The 11947-nt window shown below is 37.9% G+C and overlaps 1 protein-coding gene across 4 annotated transcripts in view; it reads right to left on the reverse strand.

Annotated features, from left to right (window-relative positions):
- Window positions 1-11486, reverse strand: part of FLNA (filamin A) — a 100676-nt gene extending 89190 nt beyond the window's left edge. For all 4 annotated transcript variants that reach the window (XM_072429703.1, XM_072429701.1, XM_072429702.1 and 1 more), the window contains exon 1: window positions 11331-11486. The gene's annotated coding sequence lies outside the window, so the exon portion shown is untranslated. The remainder of the gene's footprint in view (window positions 1-11330) is intronic.
- Between the last annotated feature and the right edge of the window lie 461 nt (window positions 11487-11947).

The raw sequence follows: 11947 nt of genomic DNA on the forward strand, positions 1-11947 counted from the left end.
AAAGACTGCTGTCAGGATTACATAAAAGAAAGTCTTAGATAACTGACAGCTTTATCATCCACCAGCTTCCTGGACCATATGTCAGCTATCAGCCCTGAGCTATGGAAGAAGAAAGGTCAGACTACATAAGAGGCTTGCAGCCTAACAGGAAGATATACTGCAACTTGCTATTTTTGCAATACAGTTCATTTTACAGAGTTTTTTTTTTTCATCATAATGAGGGAGTCTGAAGCTCTTGAAGGGCCTGCTAAACTTTCCCAGTGTAGAACAAAAGATTAGACAGGACATGCAGTGTGAATACAAACCACACAATAGGACATCAAAGAAGTGACATCATATAAGAAAAGTTTGATTCTTGCAACTGTTCATGTACAAAGGACAGAGTGAAAAGATGCAAACTGAAACATGATATTACATATACATATATATTCAAACAGTACAACTTTGCCTGGAATCTATAAGAAAATTAATACCAGCTTAGGGCAGTGGGAAAAATAATATGTCTTTTGTTGCTATAAATGATGTGGAGATCTTTTTCAAATCTGATAGTGATTTGAGGAGAAATGGTGGGGAGTGACTGATACAAAATGCATGAACCAGCTGCAACAAGTGAAGGAGGCATCTTCAGACTCTCAAAATGCGATGGCTATTTGTTTGGAATGGATCCAATTGTTTCAGTTGGATAACCTTTGTATTTAGTCTCTAAATTATGGAGTGTCGCTGCATTCTAGTTTTTTGGTTTCTATCCAAAGGTCTCCAAAAGGACCTTAAAGTAAGCATGAGCTGCCTGCCATATGCTTAGTATATTTAAACATTAAATTCATGGGTTGTGATTTGGAGTCTTTTTGGAGGTTTTTATAGCGGTCTGTGTCTGGAAGATTCGTTCACTCTCTTCTGTATTTTTTCCCACTATCCTGGTGACCTTTCTAACCAGTAGTGAAAGTGATGGAAATCTAAATTTGCCAAAACAGAAGTGGAAGGAAGTTTTAGTGACATTGTTGAGATTGGTTCTGGAAAAATAAATCCACAGGGACTTGAAATATTCCAAAATTGAAAAACTGTATGCCTATACATTTATTGTATTCATGAATGTTGCAGAAGGCTCTGCTGGTTGTTAGGTAAACCTTGAGAAGCATTCCCCGTGAAAGATTTTAGGGAGCGTTCCTGGTTGAGCGTTGTTTTTGCTGACTGATGCATCCATACAAAATAAATCAATATCAGAAGAAATCAATTGTGCACCCATCGACTAGTGTATGGCCAGAATTATAACAAAGTGTGTTGTACAGTATGTCTGTGAGTCAAATGCATAACGTTGTAAAGGGCAGCATGGTGGCTCTCTTGCCTTTGCAGTGCTAGGTCCTAGGTTCCAATCTCAGCCAGGACACTATCTGGATGGAGTTTGCAGCTTCTCCCCATGTTTGCGTGGGTTTCCTCCGGGTACTCCGGTTTCCTCTCACATCCCAAAAACATGCAGTTAGGTTAATTGACTTCACCTCAAAAATTGACCTTAGACTACATTAATGACATATGACTATAGTAGGGACATTAGATTGTGAGCTCCTTTGAGGGACGTTTAGTGACATGACTATGGACTTTGTACAGTGCTGCGTAATATGATGGCACTATATAAATACTGTGTAATAATAGGAGATGTGAGATAGAATTCAACTCAACAGCCATCAAAGCCTAGCAGCACTCAGTCTGGTGTGGTGTTCCTGCTACACAAAGCTCCAGTTAATTGCGGCATATTATTAGAGAACCATAACATTTCCTCCAGGAAAACGCTGACCTCATCACTCTGACAGAACCCAGAAAAGGTCAGGCCTGGGTGCAGCCAGAACATGGAATTTCAGGGGAGGAAACTCAAACGGGAACTCAAGAGCTGAAATGTTCTCACTGCAACATGACTATTTAAAGCTTGGAAAAGACTTTTTAGAAAAGACTTTGCTATGTTAATCTTTATTCTGGAGATGAGTAATGGCATTCGGCTATTAGCACACTGGAGTCCTTGGCTTTAGTTATAATCCTTATTTTATTTCTATATTAAGAAAAGAACAGTTGTTTTATTTGTCTTTTTGCCTACTTGTATTGATATTTTTCTATTTTTTCTTGTTTTTAAAATATAACATGCTGCAGCTGTGATCCTACCCTAATTTGTATGTAGTTAAAACTTAAAAAAAAAAGACTTTAGCAAATAGAGAAGGGATAAAATCTGTCAGTATCATTTTTTGCAGTTTGAGGGGCAATTTAATTTCACTTCATATCCTGGGGACAAAACAAGAAATCTGGGGGCTGATTCTCTCATTGGAATATTTCCTTTTGTTTCTTGTTTTGGAGACAGCTCTATAATTTTGCATTTCTCTTCACTTTCTTTTTTGTGGATATTGGTCATCAGTGCAAGTAGAGTGGTGAGTTTCCCCAGTAAAAACACAGACAGTAATAAAAACTTGAGAGGGTCTAAACTTTCCCTAACTTTATCCAAAACTAAAAAAAAATATTTTGCCTCCATAGGTAGATTTTAACATATGCAGTATGTGCAGGTAACTCTTTCCCTGATATCTGTATGTTTCTCAGGGACACAGGACGGGCAGTCCACTAACATGAACATAAAAATGACTTTTGTATAGGAAAGTGCAAAATAAAAATAATATATAATAATATAATATTATAATTATGAGATAAAACATTCACATCATTTAAACAATATCTGTTCAAAGCATTAAAAAATCTTTCTCTTTGTTTACATGGAACATTTTTGTAAGTACACATAATATATATGTTCTCTGCATATGCAGCACAGTTTCCAGCACATGCATGTGAGTTACATCATCATTGCCCCCCAATTGTTAAAGAAGGAAGATGTTTGATAGGAAAGAAGCTGAAGAAAAGAAAGCAGGTGTCTTAATGGGGCAGGGAGGGAACTGTCAGAGCTGGAAAATAGCAAACAATAGCAAACTCATTCAAAGAATTGCCTAGAATCACTTATTCCTAAACAGACCGGTATCAGTGTGAAAAATCCCATTCCTTAGATATTAGCTCTGTACAAGTCATATTTTGGATGTGTTGGATGTCCGATTTCCTGCCATGCATGGTGGTTCAATATGTGATCTCCAAACACAATACAAAAAATGGTGCAGAGGTGAAAAATGTAACCAAAGCAAGTTGTAGGAACACAGTTATCTGACAATCTGGGTGTCAGATACAAGGATTTCTCCAGAAGTTATAGATCTTGACCAGAAAAAAAATTCATAGAATGGAGTAAGACAGCATTAAGGATTTTCTTCTGCAAGTGTTCTATTTTTCCATTTTCACACTTGAACTAAATTAGAGTTAGGTGAACTAACCCTCTAATGACTATAGAATTTATAATATAGAATACCAATTTTTATCCAACAAATAAAGGTAAAGATGTGTGGATTGCTGACTTTCTTTTAGGTTTGCAAGCCCTGGAGCTTTCATCCTGCATTCACTAACTAGAGTAGTGTTTCTGGACCTTTTTAACATGGAGGAACAGCTTGAAATAAGTTTCAGGTCTTACTATATGCACAACTCCTAGAACATTAGTGTGGTGGTCAGTAGGAAAAATGCCTCTTACATTGATGGCCATTGGGAAGAATGCAACCTTTAGGCTACGTACACACATGCAATAATTGTCGTTGGAAAGGAACGAACGATCGGCTGATAATCTAAAAAGTGCAGCATGACTGGCCAACGACGCCCACGAACGAGGAAAGTCGACAGAAACCAACGAGTGTCCCGGCGGATCTAATTGAGTGACAATCGTTCGCTGGCTATTGTATGTACGGTCGTTCAGTGATGGTAGATGTTTCTGCAGTACACTTTCTCCGGTACACGTCACTTCCTGCATCCTTTTAACAATCATATAACAATCATAATGTGTGTACATTACCGGTGGATTATATTTGAACGATCGTATTGTTACAGCATGCACAGAATTGTGCACTATATGATCATTCAAAATAATCGTGCATAATCGCTGTCGTCAAATGTTCGTTTTGCAACAACAATTATTGCACATGTGTACGTAGCCTTACAGATAACCATAGAACATCTGTGTCTGTTAAATTGACCTGAGAATCAAAAATTGCTCAATGCTCAAAAAAACCCCTAGCAAGCTCTGGAGGAACCCTACGGTTCTATGTAAATCTGGTTGAGAAACATTGAGCAAGAGCATCAACCCAAAGTAAATATAATATTTGGAACATAACTTTCCAGGTCAACGACTTACTAGGTAATGAATTTAGGATTGGACAGAACCCTGGAGCCTAAAGTTTTCAAAATTCAGCAGGGAAGTATAGTTTATCACTTATCTCCACTTTACCATGGCATTTATGAAGGAAAGAAAAACTGTTATAGATTCAAATAGCCAAATAGCATGAATGTGCTGTGTACAAAGATGTGCCTTTGGCCTTTTATATATACTCAATTTCAATGCTAATCAATAAATTAACTGAAATCAGAGCCATGTTACTTTATATTGTTACAATGCCTTATCAGTCAAATGCAAGAGTGTGAATGGAAGAAAGTAAATTGTATCTTTTGTCATCAAAGGCTGAGCAACAAACGGAAGTCAAATAAACAAATATCCTCTAGCCCCAAACTTTCAGCAGTCATTATAAAGGACACACATGCTAAACAGCCCATCAACACCCACTTTACTGCTCTTTGCACAACACTCAAGATAAACTCTGTACCATAAATGATGGGAACTGTAGTTTAAAAGCCCCGACATGGTGGGCTGGATATGATGCAGTTTGTACACTGCTTCAATCCAAAAGGTAATTTAGAGTGTAGGTAAACCTAAGAATTAATGTTTTTTTTGCTGTAGTAAAGACTTTATAACAGCAAAAACATTTGTTTTTTTATGTTCGAAAAATGCAAAAAATACCCGTTGATCATGTCAGAAATTTAGGGATGTTCTGTGTCCTTTGCACACTTCCTGTGTTATCCCATAAAGCGTAATTAGTCCCTCCAATTCTTATCTTCGAGAACAATAAAGCTCCACATAAACATACAATTCAGTTACCAGCAACAGTAAAATGAGAAGACACTGCACTGATAGTACTGTAATATACTTTGAAATATTTGGGGTACCCTGATGTGTTCCCCTCATTGAGAAACAAAAGCAGTCATTCCTGTAAGTTGTTTGGTGACCACTAAACAATATGGAGGGATGCTGAATTTTTGCCCCAAGACAATCATGGATGTGTGACATAACTGTAGAGCCCATACAAATCTTTATGAAGTAAAGAAAAAGAGAGTGGGGGAGTTTGAGTAGTTTGGCAAAAGACAACTAAAAGTGCTGACACCACTTTCTCAAGCCCAAAGCAGAAAAATGCTGGCAGATGAACAGATAATGTCTGTACTTGCACTTGAGAACTGTGCATGAATTTTGGAGATTTTAGAGATTTACAATATTGTTTAATAAATATTATTCACCATGAAATATTATTTTATGTTCAGCAAAAGGATTGTTTCATTACCTTTCATTCCATCCTTTTTCTTCAAGTAAATCCTAGACACAAATTCTTTCATTAAAAAATATTACTCCAGTAGCCATGAAAGATATGCATCCAGTACCACACCATAAGCCTTTACATCCACTGGCAAAAGTGGCAGTCATATCGGGCCTGATTTATTATAACTCTCCAAAACTGGAGTTTATAATGAGAGAATCAAGGTGATCCAGCAAACCTGAAATTATTTGTTAGCATAGTTGGCAAAGGTCTTTTAGTCCCAGACCAGATCCATTCCAGGTCTGCTGGATCACCCAGGTTCTCCTATGATAGTCTATTTACTCCAGCCTTGGAGAGCTTTAATAAATCAGACGCATTTTGCTGCACATGGTCAGTACAAAGCAAGGCTGTGGGAGGCCCCCTACAGGCCAACTGCAGAAAAAAAACTACAGAAGGGGTGGATACAGGACCACTGACCCAGTAGAAAGAGAGAACAAGAGGGACTGGTCTTTAATACAGATCTGGAAATAATACACAATGCACACAAGATGCAAGTAAGAACTCACAAACCTATTGTTTTTAGACAATATTTTTTTATCCAAGAGAACAGCTTTAAATAAACTAAGTTTCATTTATACTGTTGCTCACAAAGGCATAATTGCAACGCCAATGCCAATTTCAACAATATGGGCGTGTTAAATGGTTAGAAACTATAGCTTTTTTGTTGAAGTTCCTGTAAAAGTAAATAATATCCCCTTTATTTTGTGTACCACAGTTATTCCCCTTCCAGGCCAAAAGGGGGGTACATTGTGACTACATCACATGCCTTCTATGTTACGTATGGGTTAATTTCTGTACAAGTATCGGCAGTGATATGCAATTCATCTAGAAAAGTGAAGATCATGTCAGCCAATGGCCACTTTTACAAATGGGGTGATACCAATAGTGCCCTCTGCTGAAATTACAACAATGTTACAATCAAATGAAACAGAAAAACTGTACAGAATGATATTACAAATCAGCAAATTAGTTATACAAAGGACTAACGTTTTTACTAAATGATTATCTATGGAAAAAAACGAGTAAAAATACATTTTCTGAACCGCCCAAATTCACAATACAAGAAAAAAAACGCATATTCCAGTTTTGGTAGATACTGGAATGTTGAATATGTTTCTTGGGGGCTCTGAATTTGAGAACTCCTGGAGTTCCTAGGTTGGCATCCTTGATGTGCCCATTACAAAATCGTTTCAACTCTGCCTACTGATTTTTTTTATTATATACTTTACAAAGAATCTAAATGGATTTGTTAAAACATGTAAAAGTGGGTGGGAACCCGTGATATCTCCCAGGCAGACAGGAACATAGGCATTATACCAAGGAGCTCTCTCTGTTGGATTATCCAAGGCATAAAGGAAGCCAGGAGATTCACCTATACTAAAATATCACTATAGGTGTGTAGAAGAATTGGGTACTGGATACAAAACTGGGTTGGCCAGATGTGCGGTTATTAAAAGCTTTCCAACTGCCAGTCAACATCTGGAAATTCACCGTACGTCTTCTTTTATAAGACATATCTTCTATTTACAAGATCTACATGTCCTCACTCAACAATTTCACACTCACTCAAAAATTGTAATCATTACATTATGAGTCTGACTTATGGAGAATAAAACCAGTGAACCATGAAAATCAGTAACAGAACATTTTTACCAGGCTAGAAATTCTCTTCAACTGACCCTGTTCACTTCACATTCCATATATGACCTTCTTAGACCAGACCCAAACTCTGACCATCTATAGCCATCCAATGTCTCACCACTAAAGAATAATCATACATCATCAACATACCATGCAATACCAGATTTCACCAACAGTGGCACTGTGGAAACATTTGGGACTGTATATCACCACTACATATGCCTCTCCTATTGTGTGATACTTCCCCCACCTCCTGGATTGTAAGCTCTTTGGGGCAGGGTCCTCTCCTCCTCCTGTGTCACTGTCTGCATCTGCCTGTCATTTGCAACCCCTATTTAATGTACAGCGCCGCGTAATATGTTGGCGTTATATAAATCCTGTTTATTAATAATAATAATAATAATAATAATAATAATATTTATCTCCTTTCTGGGGAAATTGGGATTATGCAGGAGACAGGATTCCTCTGATCCTACATGTTACACAGAGGGGACCCAATTACTGAATGCATAGGATAACCTTTTAGTTTAGATCATTTTATTAACTGTATCTCAATGTTGAATCAAAACAACAGTGCTCCTAAACAGGGTTGGGCAAATGCAGGCAGAAGCGGGAGGGGTGCAAAAAAGGGCGAGAAGTACAAATAATAGATCAGTTCACAACCAGTAGGGGGCACACCCTGGTCTTTTTGCCTTGGGTGCTAAACCCAACACTGCTCATAGGGTGCGCACTATTTTGAGGGGTCCTTTTTTTTATAAAACAGTGAATCCGACATTCACCAAACATTGGAAAATCTTTCAGGCCCATGTGTTTTCATTTTAAAAAGTTTTAATGATGAATTTTGGAATACAAACATAAAGTGCAACAAGTCAACACAAAATCCAGAACAAATATAATGTGAACCTACAATAAACAAAAAGAGATATACACCGTTGTAAGGAAAAAGAGGGGGTAAGGAATTAGGAGGAATGAAAAAGAAAGGGTAGAAGTAGTCACAATGGCGCCATAAACCCTTAGAACTCCCACAGTCCATATTTTTTTAATGGCACTAATTCATTTTTACATATTTAGTAATTGTCAGATCCACTGCTTTCTAAATGGACCTCTAAGTCATGACTTCAAGAAAAAGTATCTCTTGTATTCTTTTTAACACAATTGCACCACTCAGTTGTTGCAACAGAAAGTCACACCCTTCAGTATGGATAAGAATGCATCTAGTGAAAATGGCATCATCAATACAGTACGGGTATCCACTTCACATTCCGCATCAGTGTTTCCCAACCAGGATTTCTTCAGGGGTTGCTAGAGGTTTGCAATGAGAAATTTGCACCTCTCAGGTCAGTTTAACTGACACCAATGATCTTTTTGGGTGATTTTCTTCCCACTGGCTAACACACTAGAATATTATGAGCTGTGAATATAGTATAAATACTAGGGGTTCCCCGAGACTTGAACATTATTGTTAGGGGTTACGCCACATCAAAAATGTCAAAAAGAGTGAAAAGATAAATGACATGAAAGATAAATATAATGTTGGCCCTACTAAAGAGACTCTTGTTGCTTAAAGTATCAAAACTTCAGTTGTGATTTTTCATGTGATGTGGATAACATAGACACCATTCCACCAGCTTTTCCAATCTTAGTTAACCATACCAGGGTCAGAAGACCTTCCCGTTAAAATGGCAACAAGACTTAACAATAAGTAACATTTAGGCATTGTGCTTTTTGTGTAGCTGTCAGTTTTTTGTTATCTGTGTTCAGAAAACCTAAACTTGGAATCTAATGTTTTAGAGAACTTTTTTTTTTTTTTTTAGCTAGCAGCCACAGCAATTGAACCGAGCCTGGTATATTGTTGTGTTTATACCGTGAATGAGCAGGCTACATTCAAGAATATAATGCAAATACAGAGCAATCATGAGTCATGTATCAGGAATTGTAAAGGGTTCTTGCAACATTTGCCAAGTCCTGCACACTGCTGTAGGGAGAGTCTCCAATGCTTTCTTCTAGCTACACGAGCCATGACTGAGCGCAGAGAAGGAAATCCATGCTCTCACAAATGAGATGTGTTACTAAAGACAAGGGCTCATGTATCAGAGGAAAGGCAAAATTCAGGACATTACCCATAGGAACCAGGCTGTCTTGTTTTTCCAATGAATGACATAAAAAACTCAAGTAGTTGCCATATTCCAGTTTATATAATTATTCCATCAATAATAAAAGTTCAGACAAAACAAAAAAGAATTGAAACCCTAGTACATGACACCAACTTTGGGTAATCAGTATTTTAGGAGGGTTCTATGCTTTCAAAGCACTGATATACAACATATGACTTACAGGTAACTATAGGACTACAGGATCTAGCATGGTTATTCTGCATTAGGGCGTATCTGTGATGTGAGCCACCAGAACTGGCAAAAGGGAAGAGCCACCAAATACTGAGTTAGTGATATGTATATACCTGAGCATCTTCCAACATCACCTGAATTGGGGCTGTTATTTATATTAACAAGGCATGGTCTTTTAACTTGCCTGGAGAAGTTTTAAAAAAATCCTTAGCAGATTTGGAGAACTGATTTTTTTCAGACCAGCTTCTATCAACCAGTAAATGGTAATAATGGCCGGGTATGGTCATTTTCCAATAGATAGCTGTGTATAGGCTTGTACAAGACTGCTGGTGACAAGTGTCACAAATCAAACTTCTCCTTAGAGGCTACTATGTAAAACATGGAATCCAAACATTTTTTGAGATGGATAGAGCTGGATAGATAGATAGAATATAGGATAGATAGATATAGAATGATTTATATTAGATAGATAGATAGATAGATAGATAGATAGATAGATAGATAGATAGATAGATAGACAGATACATAGATAGAATATAGGATAGATAGGTACAGAAGGATTAATAATATATAGATAGATAGATAGATAGATAGATAGATAGATAGATAGATAGATACCTAGATACATAAATAAATACATAAATAAATACATAGATAGATAGAATATAGGATAGATAGATAGATGGATAAATAGATATAGAAGGATAGATAGATAGATAGATAGATAGATAGATAGATAGATAGATAGATAGATAGATAGATGAACATGGAATTACAGCTTCTCCTGAGATGTGAAATATATTTATAAAGTATAGTTGCACTATGAAGCTTCCCAGTATCCCCTGAAATGTCCATGTACTTGGTATATAAAGCATGGACTTCCAGCATCTTCTGAGATGTGAAATTTGCTACTCTAATGATAGTATCCCAACATATCATAGGTTGTGAAATAAGCTGATATAAGCACTATGACATCCCAGAATCTTTTGAGATGTGAAATAAGATGATAAATGAAACCTGGCATTCCTACAATCCTAAAATGTGCATTTAACTCCTACATGGCATCCCAGCATCTCCTGAGACATGGATTGATCTAAGATCACAATAAAACTTTTTATTAAACCAAGTCTACAGCTAACCATAACCAGACTGTAAAGCTGAACTGAACTTCATTCAGTTTGTATTTTGTAACGTTTTGGTAAAGGTCACTTCTGAAAACTTTTTTAACTGGGTGAGATGAAGTTGTAGTCGGGTGGTGGCTCTTGTATTCTGACCCAGCTTTACAGTAGTCACCCAAAAACACCCGGGTGGTTACCAGAAAGTGCTGGGTGGTGCACCCATCTAAATAGGGCTAGGGAGAACACTGCAACATCTTTAGGTTTCCATGATTTTTTTCACAATTGAGGGAATGGATCATTTTTTTCCCATCTCTGTTATAATCTGTAAGGCATGAAATCAAGTCTCTGGAGACATTGGAGTGACACAGATCTGTAATGACACAACCACCCAGTGACACTGATTAAGAAGTTAGCTGTCAGTGACATTTCATTGCACACATACCTGTCAGCCTGCATAAGCTGATTACAAGGATAACATAGTGTCACTTTTCACATTTGTTGGTTGTGCCTGCTGCTGGGTTTACTTAAACATTCACAGGGACACAGTGTGCGCTAAGACGCATGTACTTGGTGCACTCTGTAGTTCAATGTCCATTGCAAGGATAAACGTGTGTGTTATCAATGCACAACTTGAGTTCTGCCATGGGGAAAAGGACAATTCAGGACAAAGTAAAGGACAATCAGCTTACCTTTCCAGGAACTTTGTCCAAAGTAGACCAAAGCAGAGAGGATGGAGCGCTGCCGCCGGTGTGCTTGCGCTTCCCTGTTAGCTCTCCTGCGCTCAGGGGGGAATGCCTTACAATTGTCCTGTCAATAGAATGACACCCCCTTGATCTCTCTCTCTTCTCTCTCTCTCTGAGATTGAGAAAGCCTTAATTGGTAAAATAGCAAAGTGAAAAAGAAGGGGGAGTTTATGGCAGCCTGGAGTGGAGTTGGGAACCCCGCCTCCATGAGCATTGGATGAGGTCAGCCTTCATTTTCTCAGAAGCCTGAATTTCTGCACAGCCTCAAGGCAAAAAAAAATGGGATGCCTGCTCCCAAGGAATTTAACCCTTTCATGAGTGAGGAAGAGGAATGGGTATGAAGTATTGGCCAGACTCCTGCACTGTAGAAGATGCTGAGAGTTTCCCAATGTGGAGCCAATTCAAGAAACTCAGAGGCATTGCAAGCACAAAGATTCTGCCAGTTTAAAGTCACTGCAAGCAGCTCCTGCAAGTCTACAAACACGACACCTAGATAAGAGCCACTGCAGTCCCAGGGCCACAGCAAGCAATTCAGAGATACAGTAAGCCCAGTGCCACTGTAT

The sequence above is a fragment of the Pyxicephalus adspersus genome, chromosome Z (assembly GCF_032062135.1).
Source record: "Pyxicephalus adspersus chromosome Z, UCB_Pads_2.0, whole genome shotgun sequence".
Lineage (NCBI taxonomy): Eukaryota > Metazoa > Chordata > Amphibia > Anura > Pyxicephalidae > Pyxicephalus > Pyxicephalus adspersus.